At 45.6% G+C, this 13,328-nt stretch overlaps 1 long non-coding RNA gene across 7 annotated transcripts in view; it reads right to left on the bottom strand.

Moving 5' to 3' along the window:
* The window catches only part of LOC135401916 (uncharacterized), an 81,449-nt gene that overhangs the window by 28,119 nt on the left and 40,002 nt on the right, over positions 1 to 13,328 (bottom strand). For all 7 annotated transcript variants that reach the window (XR_010424971.1, XR_010424973.1, XR_010424976.1 and 4 more), the window contains 3 exons: positions 8,924 to 8,955; positions 2,849 to 2,935; positions 632 to 839 (listed from right to left, as the gene is read on the bottom strand). This is a non-coding gene — a long non-coding RNA (uncharacterized LOC135401916). The remainder of the gene's footprint in view (positions 1 to 631; positions 840 to 2,848; positions 2,936 to 8,923; positions 8,956 to 13,328) is intronic.

Genomic DNA, 13,328 nt, shown 5'->3' with positions numbered 1-13,328 from the left:
CCCCTCACTCCAGCTCTCTGCATTTCTTCCTAAAATGACACAGACAAATGTAAAACTTCTTTAGGATATCTCAAATGATTCTTGAAAAACAGTGGTGGAACAAAGTTTTGCCACTGCAAGTAAGAAGTGTCCCCTCCTTCCCCTGAAGTTTCCAAGTTTTCTTTCCTGTGTAACTATTATTTCTCATTTTATTGGTGGGCAACTGGTGGGGAATTAGGCTGAAAAGCAGCCTGGCTGTGAGCTCCTCATAGAGGAAATCAGTGAGATCAACTGTTGCTTAAAGTGTCACAAACTTTTCACGTTCTACCTCTTCTCCTTCTTCAGGAGACAAACTGTATTAATGCAAGTCAATGTTATTCTCTATAAAATGAAACAGTCCACACTTGGAAAAGAATTTTGTTATTTGGAGGCTTTTAGAAAATTCCCCCACTTCTTGTGGAGGTTCTTAAAATAAATCACTTCAACCTTTCCAGCCTGGCAAATACGCAATTCTAAAACACAATTTTCCTTTATTTGGAATTACTGCTTGGGCTGGGCTACAAGGAACTCCCAGCAATGGATGTTAAACTTTCACCATCTGTCCAAAGGTTGCCTAAATTGATCCCCTAATTTAGATTCCTATGACACTTACCTTAAAAGTGTCCAGCTCTCAGCACTCAAAATCCACGTTGCAGGGGATGAGCATCTTTGAAAAACCGGGATAACTTCCGTGTTGGAGGCAAAATGGGATTGAGGAGCCCCCCAGAAGTCAGGGAGCTCTGGAGGCAGCGGGGCAGGGAGCACGTGGCCCTGCAGGAACAGCCACATCCTGCCCAACCACACGTATCGTGCCCTGGGAGCTGCAAACGGAACACAACAAATGTGACCCCACCAAAAATAACCCAGGCCCCTCATCTACAAAGCTCATTTAGTCCCGGGAACCTGAGGTTAAAAAGGCAGGTTTTGTCCTTTGCCCTGGCTAATGGGCACAACTGTCAGGAGCCAGGAATTCTGCTGCTGCAGGTACCAGGATTTCTTACAGTGGCAAGGAATTGTTCTTTAGGCAAAACTGCATAAGACAGTGTATTTTCCCTTATGTTCACCACATTCATTTTGACCCTAATATCCTTTACATTAAGGTATGTATATTTTGCTTATTTTTATAGGTATATAAACTAATTTCCATGTCTCTCTGCTGGCAAAGAAATACTTAATTTTTTTTCATATAAGATAGGAAAAAGTCATGATCTCACTGCAATGCTGGGGGGAGGTTATGGGTTTACTCAGTGTTTCTAGTTCCAAAACCTGTTGTTTGTTTTTTTTCACCCTTTAATCCCATTTTCTAACCACTGGGACAGCTCAAGCCCGTGAAGGAAACCAAGCTGCAACATTTGGGTGGCCTGTCCATCCCTCCTTGTGGTCCAGGACACGTGTCCTCAGTCCTGCCTGGGCTGCAGGGAAGCTCCAGGCACCCAAAGCCAGACCTTGGAAGAGGTTTGAGGGCAGCTGGGAGGTGCTGACCCACCCAGCAACCCCCCCTTTAATTCTTTGCCTAAAGGAGGGTTGATCTCTGCCTCATCTCCCACCCCCTTCGCCACCTGATTGGCTTTTCCAAAACAAAAGGAGTGTTGGGATCCACCAGCAGAGCTCCACTGGGTGAAAAAGGGGGAGAAAAAGTGGAAAGCAGCCCTAGCTATGCCTAGAAAAGCTCCAGGTATGCCAAATAAATCCCTGCAGCAGGTCCCACCATAAATCTGAGGGAGCCCTCCTGCATTCCTGCCCCGGGCGAGGGCGGGTCGCTGGCACAGGGCTGGCATTCAGTGGCACCTGTATGTTATAAATTACCCTGGAACCAACCTGCTCCTGCTCATACACTCTAAGAAACAAACTCCTGGACAGCTCTTGAGCCATTTGGTAAATTCTTGAGCGATTTGACAAAAGCAGCAGCAAATGAATCTTTTTGTTTGTTGAAAGACACAGATTTTTAATTTATTTTTTTCCTGTGTGAACCCTGGTTTTTAAACATGAATTCCACTTATATCCAATATATTCAGAGAGCCATAGATTATACAAGATCTGGGGTTTGCAACGTTTCCCTCCACTGATTAATCACACAGCTATTGTACCTTCTGAAAACTTGATGAACACACACACAGTGGCAGAAAATCCATGACAGGCAAACAAATCAATCACCACCACACTGGATTTGTCTCAAATGCTAAAATTGCAAACAAAAAGTTTCAACCTGTACATTAAGGAGCACGGGATTAAAATTAAGGCTTGTGATGTTCCTTACACTGAGCATAATTTGCTTCATTATTCATTTTATAATATATTAATGAACTCAGGACCAACAAGGTACCAGAACACGGGACAGCCCCAAAAAAAGTAATATACACTTTTGTCAGTAATAAACCAGCATAAAACTGGCTTGTTAGAGATTTATAGCCAAAGGAATATAGAAGGAAATATTGCAGAAATCAAGTCCCTAAAGACCCAGCACTGGGGCTGGTCTGTGGGTGGTATTCTTGCAAACCACAAAGCATAAATGCCCTGTCCAGGAAAATCGATCATTATGGAATGCATTGTGTGCCTGAGCAAAAAGCTGTTTGCAGCCATTTCATACTCCTGCCACAAAAATAAGACAAATAAGAAACACCACTGCTAAATAATTCCCATTCTTTTCCCTCACCTCTTCCCCGCAGTCTAATCAGGCCCATAAATATATATATATATATATACATATAAGCACACATGCACTCTATCTTAGAATCCCAATTCTTTAAGGATTTCTGTGCTTCAAATAATTTTAAGGAATTAGAAGGAAAAGGGAGATACTGACTGGGGAATGGATGAGAAACCAAATTACCTCAGCAGCAGCAGCATCCTGCAAGATTTCTTCTCGCCCGTGCGCTGCCATATTGTTTGTTAGGCCCAACTCTTCAAGGAATGTATCCTGGAAGACAAAATATTTAGGGATATTTCCATGGCATATTTTCAACAAATGAGTTCTATCTTTCTACAGGAACGACAGAAGCTTCAGGAGCGAAAGGAACAGGCAACGTCCTAAGAGAGAAATTACTTCCCCCCTCCCAATATCTTCATTTTTCAGTTTGTTTTTTTTTTTAATGATATTTTTTTCCACGTTACACCTTTGGATCAACCCACTCCCGCCCTCCCCCCCCCCTTCCTCCGGCACGACGAGTGAAATCCGTGGAAATAAAACATCCCTTGCAACACAAACATTTCAGAAGTTTGCCAGTCCTGTTCCCACCAAAGCCACCAAGAGAAATAAAAGCACCGTGGAGGTTGTAACAGCAGTTAGTAACACACACCAACTCCTCCAACTGATCAGCTATCACATCCAGATCCTTCCCCAATTAAAGTTTGATAAAACAGAATCAAATAGGAGCATCGTTACCTGCTCTGGAGAAGGTTCACCAAGCAAGCTTTTTAAGCTTTTTGACTCTTTTAACACTGACACAAGGAATAATTATTTCTCTCTGCCGACGCGATTGTTAAAAGAAGAGAAACCCCGGATTGTGGTGGCTTCGTGGATGCTATTCTTTTTGCACCACAGCAGGATTCTTGGCTGCCAGTCCAAGCTGCTTTCACTTGCCAAGTTTTAAGATGCCGGTTTTGCCTTTCATTTTATTGTTCCTTTCGCAACGTTAAAGACCGACTTAAAAAACCATGCACAGCTGCTATCGGGGAGGGGGGGGGGAATTATTTGAATTTTGCACAAGAATGGAGATGAGGAAGGCAAGGAGAGAGCGCTGTGATGTAACCACAACGACACCCACAGAAATATTCCCAATATTGGGGGGGACGGGCTGGCGCTCGCAATCCTGGCGTCTCCCTACGGCACGGATGGGATCTGGGATGAGAGAAGGGAATAATAAACCCACAGCCAGAGCCACGATCAACCACGTTAGAGGTGGAGGTTGAGACTTCTCCCCCCCCCCTCCTCGCCACCCCACCACCACCACCTCATTTTTTTTTTATTTATTTTTTTTTTTTATCCACTTAAGACCGTTCTTCCTCGTGGAGGATTCCTTCCAGGGGGTGTGCAGAGGTTGGGGAGCAGCCCTGCTAACAAAAGGATTCCCCCCCTGCCCACGTCCTGCCACCCCACCCTCCGGCAGGATTCACCCATGGCCAGACACCACGGCCTTTCTTTGACGCGACGCCACGGGAAGAGACTCGGCACCAGCCCAGTTCAGCTGCTCCTCCATCCATCAAACACGTCCCTTCCTCGTAAGCCACCCATTTTATTTTTTTTATAGCATAAAAAGCAGGAATAGATTATTTTTTTTATTATTATTATTATCTTATTTTTTCTTTTAATTACTATTAAAAATCCCCAACTTCTCCGTCCGGGAGTCGATTTATTTTATTTTTACTTGACTGAGCCGGGACCGGTGCCAAGGCTCAAAATGCATTTAAAACGAACAAAACAGCAACAAAAAGTTGTTTGTGATCCTTCTCAGGCTTTAACTATTAAAAGCATTACAGGGGGGCTTATGCTCCATATATAGAATAATACGACTCCTCTGCCAGACACACGCCGAGTCAGCCCGAACAACTACTTCTTGATGCAGATGTTGGAAGCACTTTATACTTCACATGCATGTAAAGAAAATTCCCACTGGGCCACGGCTCCTTGCAGCCAGGAATGTCCCCAGGGAAGCGGGAATGGCCGGGCACAACTCTATTTCCCAATCCATAGGTGACTGTTCATCCAGCCAGCAAATGGGAGCTGTTTCAAACATACAATAACCAAGGGGTGAAAACAGCCCTGGCACCAGCTGTTGTGTGTGCAGAGGTTCACGGGTGACTTTACAGCAGGAGATGAATCCACACACTCTCCCCCCCCACCAAAAAAACCCCCCAGTTTCATATTTGAGGAGAAAAAAAAATCAAACCCCGACTGCAGACGAAGTTTCTATGAAAACCAACAGCCTCGAACAAAAGCAGCGTGAATTAATAAGGGGAGGGGGGGGGAAGAAAAACAGAAGCTTTGTTCTAAAGTGGAAGCATAAGATGTGAAATTTCAAAATCAGATGGCTCGGGCTGTGATTTCTTTCATTTCAATGAATTGATCTGTTGCTAAACTGCTGCTCTGGTGCCAAGAAAACTTTTAACTCTTTCGGCTCGAAACGCCCCCCGTGTTTTGCTGGTTTTCTCTCTCTCTCTCCTCTCAAGAATTAATTCAGAAAGGAGAAATTAAAAAGGAAGTGGGGAAGTAAAAAAAAATAGGAGAGGATAAAAAGGATGGGGGAATTAAACCTGGAATTAAACCCACGAGCAGAACACAAAAGAGCCCCGGTCTGGAGCGTTGTGGTGCTTCGGGAGAACTTCTACTGTATAAACAACGTGGTTCTGGCTCTCACAACGTTGCTAAAAACTTGGAAAGGAGACAGAAAGGCCTCCAGCCTTCCCAATTCCACCTCCAGCAAGAACTCCGGGGCAATCCCACCAAAAGCAGGGCTATCAGCAAGGAAAACCACCAGCTCCCTGACCTGTTCCAGGGCAAATATTCACTTACCGAGAATGCCTTAAGCATTTCCAACAGAACCCCCTTCCCTACACGTGTGAAAAAGAACACAAAAAAAAAATAATAATTTAAAAAAAAAAAAAAAGCAAACTGAAAAGCTTTCAAAACCAACCCAAAATAGAGCTGCTTTGGTAAAATTTGGGTGAAAGTTCCTAGTGCTTTTCCGTTTTTTTTGGTTTGGGGTTTGGTTTTGCCCACTTAAAAAAAAAAACAAACGAATGAAAACAGACGTGTCGTAATTAGAGATAATTCCAGGGGAAAAATATTTATGTGTAGAATAAAACACAAAAAAAAAAAAAAAGGAAAAGAAGAAAAATGTATTTATATATCTGTATACCTCCCTCTTTCCAGTTCTGCTGCAGTTCCCCCTGAACTGCTGCTGCTTGCTCCAATCTGCTGCCTGCTTAACAACGGAATGACAGGCAACATCTGTTTGTACAGAAGCCAAGATCGAGCCTTCAAAATTTTTTTGGCTCAGTTTCTTTTTTTTTATTTTTCTTTTTCTACCCCCTCCCCCTGGAAAGCTTGGAAAAGGGTTAAAAAAAAAAAGAAAAATAGAAGTAAAAGAAAAAGTCAAAGCACCCAGCAAGGTTTTGAAGCAACTCGAGTGAGGCAGCAACTCTTTTTCCCCTTGAGTTATTTCAAGGTACAGGACTCGAGGAGAACTCTTTGCTTCTCTCCACCCTCCTCCCCTGCTCTCCCCACCCTACAGCCTCTCTCTTGCCCCATGCTATTAATAAAGAATCACACAAACTGGGGGGAAAAAAACCAGAATCCAACGTACCTTGATCCCTAAAAGGCCACTCCCTCCTACAGGGAGGGAGGGGGTTCTTCAGGAGGCAACTAAAAAAAATGGCACGGGGAGGGGAATATGGGATTCGGGGACAGTCTTGCCACAGTCCTCTCACCCTGGTGGTTTGGGTTTTTTTCCCCTCTCCTCCATTTTACAGACTAGGAGATACATGGTGCATATTTGCAAAATTAAAAAGAGCCGTTTCGAAATGAGCAAAGAGGTGGATTACGGTGATTGTTATTTAAAAATAAATAAAAATTAAATAAATAAATAAAAAAAAATCAGCCCAGCTCCAAATACAATTCAAATGACTAACAATGTCAGGCTACTGCCAATTCTGTGGCAAGTCGGGAGAAAGCACAATAATTCCACATGCTGAGATGTGAACAACTGGAAAGAAACCAACTCTCTGGAAGTCACAATGAAAACTATTACAGTGCCCCCACCCCCAGCCTGAGTCTCCCCCTGTACCCTCCTCTCTCCGGGGGGGAAAGAAGGAAAAAAAAAAAAATTTAAGCCACTAATTTAACAAAAGGAAAAAGGGGAAGGAAAAAACAACAACAGGACCATCAAGAGAAGCTGTTTAAAAACTCCGGGAACGTTTTATTCGCTGGCGATTTGGGACAACGCTCCTGCACACACACACACGACCCCCCCTCAACGAAAAAATGAGGAAAAAAAATAAAATAACCAGACAAGTTGCTAAGGAGACTTGTGTAAACTCGGAATAGAGGCACATTTCTGGCCTTTCCCCCCATATTCCATCTCGTATTCCGATCACGCACCACTGCGGCACGATTGCACCAATGCACTGCATTAATCTTGGCCTTAAACGGGCTGACTGGCAAAGCAAACTGTGTGTATGGATCATCTTTCAAACTTAACAAGTTAAAGGCAGAGAGGGTGGTGGTGGGTGGGGAGGGCTGGGGAGGAGGGGGGGGGAGGGCGGGAACCTTGCTGCTGAATATAAAATATAGGAGCCGAGCTTAGTAAGGGAATTTTAAAGAGGAAGTGTGATCCAGGCTGAGATAGCAGAGCTGCAAGGCTCCCCCAGCTCTTGCTGCGTCTCCCTCTCCCACTTCTCCTGACAAAATCCCCGTCCCCTGGCAGATGTCTGAATCCCTGCCAGATCCAACAATGTGGGACCCACTCGCTGCCACCACACGCTCGGGGCTCATTCTCTCAGCACAGTGGGGTCATACACACATATTGAACGACCTTTTTTCTTCCCCCCCTCCCCTCTTCAGTCCCTGGTGTGCATGTTCCCAACCCAGACATTTAGATATAATATTTTCACCTGTATTTAGATATAATATTTTCACCTTCTGCTTACAGGGAGATTAAATCAAAGCCTGAACTATTTGTGCACAGTGTCTGTTGACCTTGTCCAAGACACAATTAAATTTAGTGGGTTTGTTTTTTTTTTTTTTTCCTGTCTCTTGATTTGGGTGCAGGAAATCCACCTCTTTCTTTAAGCCCTCTTCCCATCTCTCACAACCCCAAATCCTCTCCTGCTGATGGACAGCTCAGTGTGATCACTCAACACCTGCTTTTTTGCTCCTTTTGTGCCCTGCATTTCACGAGAGGGGGATTTCCATCCTCACATGAGGAATCCAGTAATCTACAGGAAAAGCCAATTTCATGGGCTGTGCCTTGGAGCTGCTCCCAGAGCATTCCCCTGCTTTCAGCTCCCACTCAGCAACCTGGGCTGGTGGAAGGTGGCCCTACCCATGGCAAGGGGTCGGATGGAGATGGTCTTCAAGGTCCTTTCAAACCCAAACCATTCCAGGATCTTGTGACTGAGGGGTTTTGCTCAATATATTCCAGAAGGGGAAGCCAAAGTGCCCCAAAGAGCATCATCTCCAGGAAAAGGGCAGGAGAAGCGATTCCTTGCCCCTGTCACTGCCAGGCCATGGTGCCACCCCATCCAGGAGGAGCATTCCCATGTGCTGGGAATGCACCAAACCCTCATTCCCTGCCCCAGCACTCCCGTGAGGGGCTGGAGCCCTGTGCTCAGGAAGGGGTGAGGGTGCTGAGCAGCCACACGTCCCACGGGCTTTGTCTCAGCTGAAACCCAAGATGCAAATGGGGAACTGTGACTAATGCTCTTGACAAGGCATAAAGAGGGGACAATGTAAGAATTCTGAAAAAAAAAAAAAAAGAAAAGTTAAGAGTTGGACTCTGAGCATCGTGTGGAGAAAGGAGAGACTGGGCAGCAGGAACAACTCTACTGGTTTCCTCCACTTAATCTAATGACAGTCTCACTCATCAGACTTTTATCACAGCCAGTTCTGGCAGGGTCCCTTCCTTTCAGCTCCAAATGACACATTACGGACATAGGAGAAACCCAGAAAGCTCTGATTGCTAAATTCCAGCTCCAAAGCAAGTGAATTTGTGCCACTGCACGAGTTAGAGAATGAAATGTGTATTTTAAAAATGCCCCTTGGGGTGTTAGTGCTCAAGTGGCTACTAAGTGGATATTAAGCCCCCCTGAACCTCACTCCCTGAAATTCAGAGGAGTCTAGTGTTGCCTCCCCTCATGATTTCTCATTTCTCTTCCACAGATCTACCGGAAAGTGGAAAATTTGACTCACCTGACTGCTTGTCTTTGTTTGGGAAGGGCCACCTAAAACAAAAATACCAAATCAATAAGTTAAAACCATTCCTTTAAGGTTTGGGGGTTGCCCTAACAAGTAGAAATCATCATCATCAAAAAAAAAAAAAATTTCTCACATTCTAGGGGGTTTTTAAGTTAAACAAAAGCACACAAAATAAACATTCCCTTTTCCCTTGCTTGCTCAGTTCCTTTGTACAGAGCGATGCTCCAAGCCCAAAAAGGAGGAGTCTGAGCACCCCAAAGGTTCAGGTCCACACACTTACAAACAGCTGAAATGAGGTTTAAGGTGTTGTTGCAGCTTCTGAAGGAGGTTTTCACTTCTACAGCAGGGCCAGGAGATGGGATCATGCCACAGCTCCTCATGCCAGTGAAAAAACAGTCATTTTACCTTAAAATCAGTGAAAATGGTACAGACCTAAGCAACCACTGAGCTGGCTCAGGGCTGCTCACACACTCCTGCCCCCTGGGTGAGCTGCCTGCAGACATTCAGACCTTCAGCCCGTCCAGGTGAGCTGGGAAGATGTTCTTTGCCTTTGCCTCCAGCGAGCCATCTGTGGTTCTCCTTTGAAAACTCTCCCCCTGCCCAGCAGATCCCTCCAGCTCTGCTGAGGCTGCTCCAGCCCTTCACCAGCAAGGAGAGGATTGAGCCCTGAGCAACCCCACTGAAAGGAACAGCTCAATAACAGCAAAGATCTGCACCTCTGCTCTCAAAATCCATCCTGACCACAGGGACACATTTGTGTCTGCACAGCCTGGACACAGCCTGAGTGTCCTTCCAAGGAAAACAGAATCCACAGGTCTCAGACCACTAAGCCATCAGTAAGGCAGGGCATTTCAAGGCAGCAATATGGAGAGAAAGCTGAGAAGTAGCAAGAAAAATCACTTTAAAATGAAAGAGAATAAGTTTAGATTGGATATTAGGAAGGAATTCTTCCCTAAGAGGGTGGGGAGGCCCTGGCACAGGTTGCCCAGAGAAGCTGTGGCTGCCCCATCCCTGGAAGTGTCCAAGGCCAGGTTGGATGGGGCTTGGAGCAACCTGGGCCGGTGGAAGGTGTCCCTGCCCATGGCAGGGGGTGGGACTGGATGAGCTTTAAATTCCCTTCCAACCCAAACCACTGAGTGATTCCACGATGAAAAGCTGAAGAGGCAAAAATACACTAAAAACCCCTGCAGATGCAGCACCAGGTACTTTTTCATGCATTCCCAGTATTGGGCCCTAACATTCTCAGAGGAATTTCTAGTGCTGAGGTTGACTAAGTGGGGCCACATTTTTTGTTTTGGTTGCAAATTGGAAGCCACTATTTTTATCCACAAGTCCCCCAAAGCATCTGTTTCTCTCTAGCTATTTAAGATTTCCTTTTATAAGACCTAGTTAGAGGTGTATCATTATTTTTAAACGTTACTCTTTGCAGTCACACTTTTTTATCATCGTGACACGTGTCATTATCTGAGCATTTGAACTGGGTAATTTGAAGATGAGGACATAAAATCCTTGCAGGGGGTCTGAGAGCTGCTTCCCCTCGAGCAAATATTTTGGGATAATTCCTCCAATCTGGTACAAGCAACCCCTTCCTGCTTTTAAAGTCATCTAGAGAAAGGAACTGTTTGGGAGCATCCATTCAGAATAGGCTGAATCACCAGCAGAAAAGGAGAATACCCCACTTGTTTCTAACTTCTAGCCAAGGCACAACCCCCTAGAAAAACCTGTGCAAACATCATTTGCTTTCGCTGGAAACTGTATTCACAGCAAATTCTGTTTCTTCCAAGGAGTAAAAAATGGGAATATATCAAACTGTGCCATGGTTGGACTGCAAGGCAGAAGACACTATGTCTTATTTAATGAGCTCCAGAGTCACACTTACAGCAGGTCTGAGACAACAGTAGTTTTGGACCACTTAAGGGTTCATCTAATGTGATGTAAATGCAGCTCAGGTCATTTAATTCAGGAGGCCACTTCCATTCTGCAGTTTCTTTGACAGACCTACCTTGCACCTGCTAATGGCTGTGGGGGTTTTTTATTGCCTCACCACTGCTGGCCCCAAGTGACAGGAAAGTAAATGAAAACTACTCCAATCTCCTCCTAGAGCAGGCAAAACACACCTCCCTGCTCCCTGACAGGCCAGGGACATCATCATGTTGCAGGCACCAGCAGTGGGATGCTACCACAACATGGACAAAGTCTCACCAAAAGTCCAAAAGAGACCAAAAGCCTCAAGCTCTGGGTCCAATGTGAGAGCCAGACCCAGGCAGGAGTGGTGTTTGGAACTGCACCTCGAGGGGAGCAATGAAACCAGACACAAGATATGTAGAATTTCAGTTCCTGCCAAGCAACAGCCCAAATCTGACCCAAGACTGTGCTGGGCTTGATGCTGTACTTGGAATAAAAGAGCAGGTCAAGTGCATCAAGTGGGGAACAGAGTCACACGTTAGGAATGGGCTGGGTTACATTTTTCACACCTGTCAAGGCTTTCCAGCAAGAAATTTTGTCCTCTATGTGGGCATCCACATGAAATCCCACAGAGAAAAAAAGTCTGCCCTCTTCCACCTTGAAACCAAAGCTGCAACAAAGAGACCAAGCTGAGCAAAGGCAAATTTTAGCCAGAAGAGCAGCGGATCAGTGGGAATGGGAACGACCTCAGTGGGTGGGGAGGTGTGTCAGCCCCTGGACAACCACGTTCATCAGGACTCAGCACCTCCTGGGGAACACCAAGGGTGCACATTTCTCTCCCCCAGGCTGCCCATCCCTACCCAGAGCTGCCCCTGCCTGCTGTGTGCCCTCTGGGGAGAACATGTGCACACACCTACACATTCCTGCTGCATTATTCCATGGAAGGCTCATTCCCTTAGCCACTGGTGCAGGGAGCTCTGAGCTAAGCAGCCCTCTGAGAGCCAAGGCAAAGACAAAAATGCTTGGCTGGCATCTCATCAGGTATAAATCACGTGGGAAAGGTGTTTTGGTGTCATGTTCCTGTGAGTCCAACCTTCAATCAGGGAACACAATGACCCAAAACAGGACAACTGATTCTGTAAACTATTCTAGACATGCAAAGCCACAAGCAGGTGCAAATGAATTTAGGAGAAAATGGATATTGGCACACCTAATGAAAGCTCCCAGTAACTGTCCTTCCCTCTCCCCTTCCCTCCTAACACCAAGCTGGCAAGTGCCCATGTCAGGTACCAGGGAGACAAACCTTCATCCCAGTCTTCTCCATCAGATTGTGACTGTCCTTTGCAAAGAACTTCTTCAAATAAGTGGATTCCAATGATCTGAACTTACTAAAATAAGATTCTTCACCCTCCTTTTAGCACTGCTGGTGGACATTTACTCCTTGGGCATCCAATCAAACCCAGAGAAAAAGGTACCCTACCTTCGTTTCCTGGTGTTGCTGCCCCTCAGTCCCTCTGCTCCAGGCTGTTCCTCACTGTCACCAGGCTGAGTAAATAGCATTAATCATCATGCCCTTCAAACTTGTCTGAGCTTTTGTGCCCTTACTTTCAAACTTCAAAGGGTTTCTCTCTCGTGGGCACACGGGGCCAAAGCATTATTTCAACCCTAGAGTTAAGACTCTCAGAAAATTGCTTGCAACCACCAACGAGGAGCTTTCAGTACTGCAAGTTCACTGCTGAAATGGGGAGAGCAGAGCACGAGGTTTTCCAGGCAGGGGATGGAGCCCAGGGAGAGGCAGCGATTTTCAGGAGCTCGCAGAGGAAGTGCACAGCCGAGCCTGGAATTTATCTCACATCTCTTGGTCCCAGTCCAAATGCTTCAACCACAACATCATCCTTCAGGCCTGGGACACCAACTAAACCTTTAACCCTCGTATTGTAACACCCTGAAGCATTTCTAATAGGTTTTGAAGCAGAGGTGGCCTCCAGCCCCAAGGCAGGATCCTGATCTGACTGCCCAGTGTTCAAAGACAAGCCCAAGTTTGGGGCCTGTCTGTTGGGTGACAGCCCACGCTGGTTTTAATCTCTGATTTGGGCATTTCACACCCTGGACACGACACAACACTGCACATATTTCTGCCTCAGCTGTGCTCTGACAGTTTGCTGGGCTCTGAAAACGGGGAGGGAGAATTTTTTCCAGACTCAGTATCTTACTGAGAGTGTGCCCCTCGCCACTCCTTCCCTCTACAACCTCAAAAGGGAAAAAAATGGAACAATCAGAACTTTAGGAAAACCGTAAAGCAGCGAGCAGAATTCCAAAATAATTTGGAAAGAGAATGATGAAGCACAAACCAACGAGTCTCCTTGGAGAAGGTTTGTGGGGAGGAAAGAGGGAGGTCTCCTACTGCCCAAAACACTGCTTTTAGTAGGTATAAAAACACTGTCACCCCATTTCCCTTCAACACAGACCCAGACAGAAAATAAAGTGAAATATG

Source organism: Pseudopipra pipra, chromosome 23 (assembly GCF_036250125.1).
Source record: "Pseudopipra pipra isolate bDixPip1 chromosome 23, bDixPip1.hap1, whole genome shotgun sequence".
Classification (NCBI taxonomy): domain Eukaryota; kingdom Metazoa; phylum Chordata; class Aves; order Passeriformes; family Pipridae; genus Pseudopipra; species Pseudopipra pipra.
This window is presented reverse-complemented; position numbering and strand designations above follow the sequence as displayed.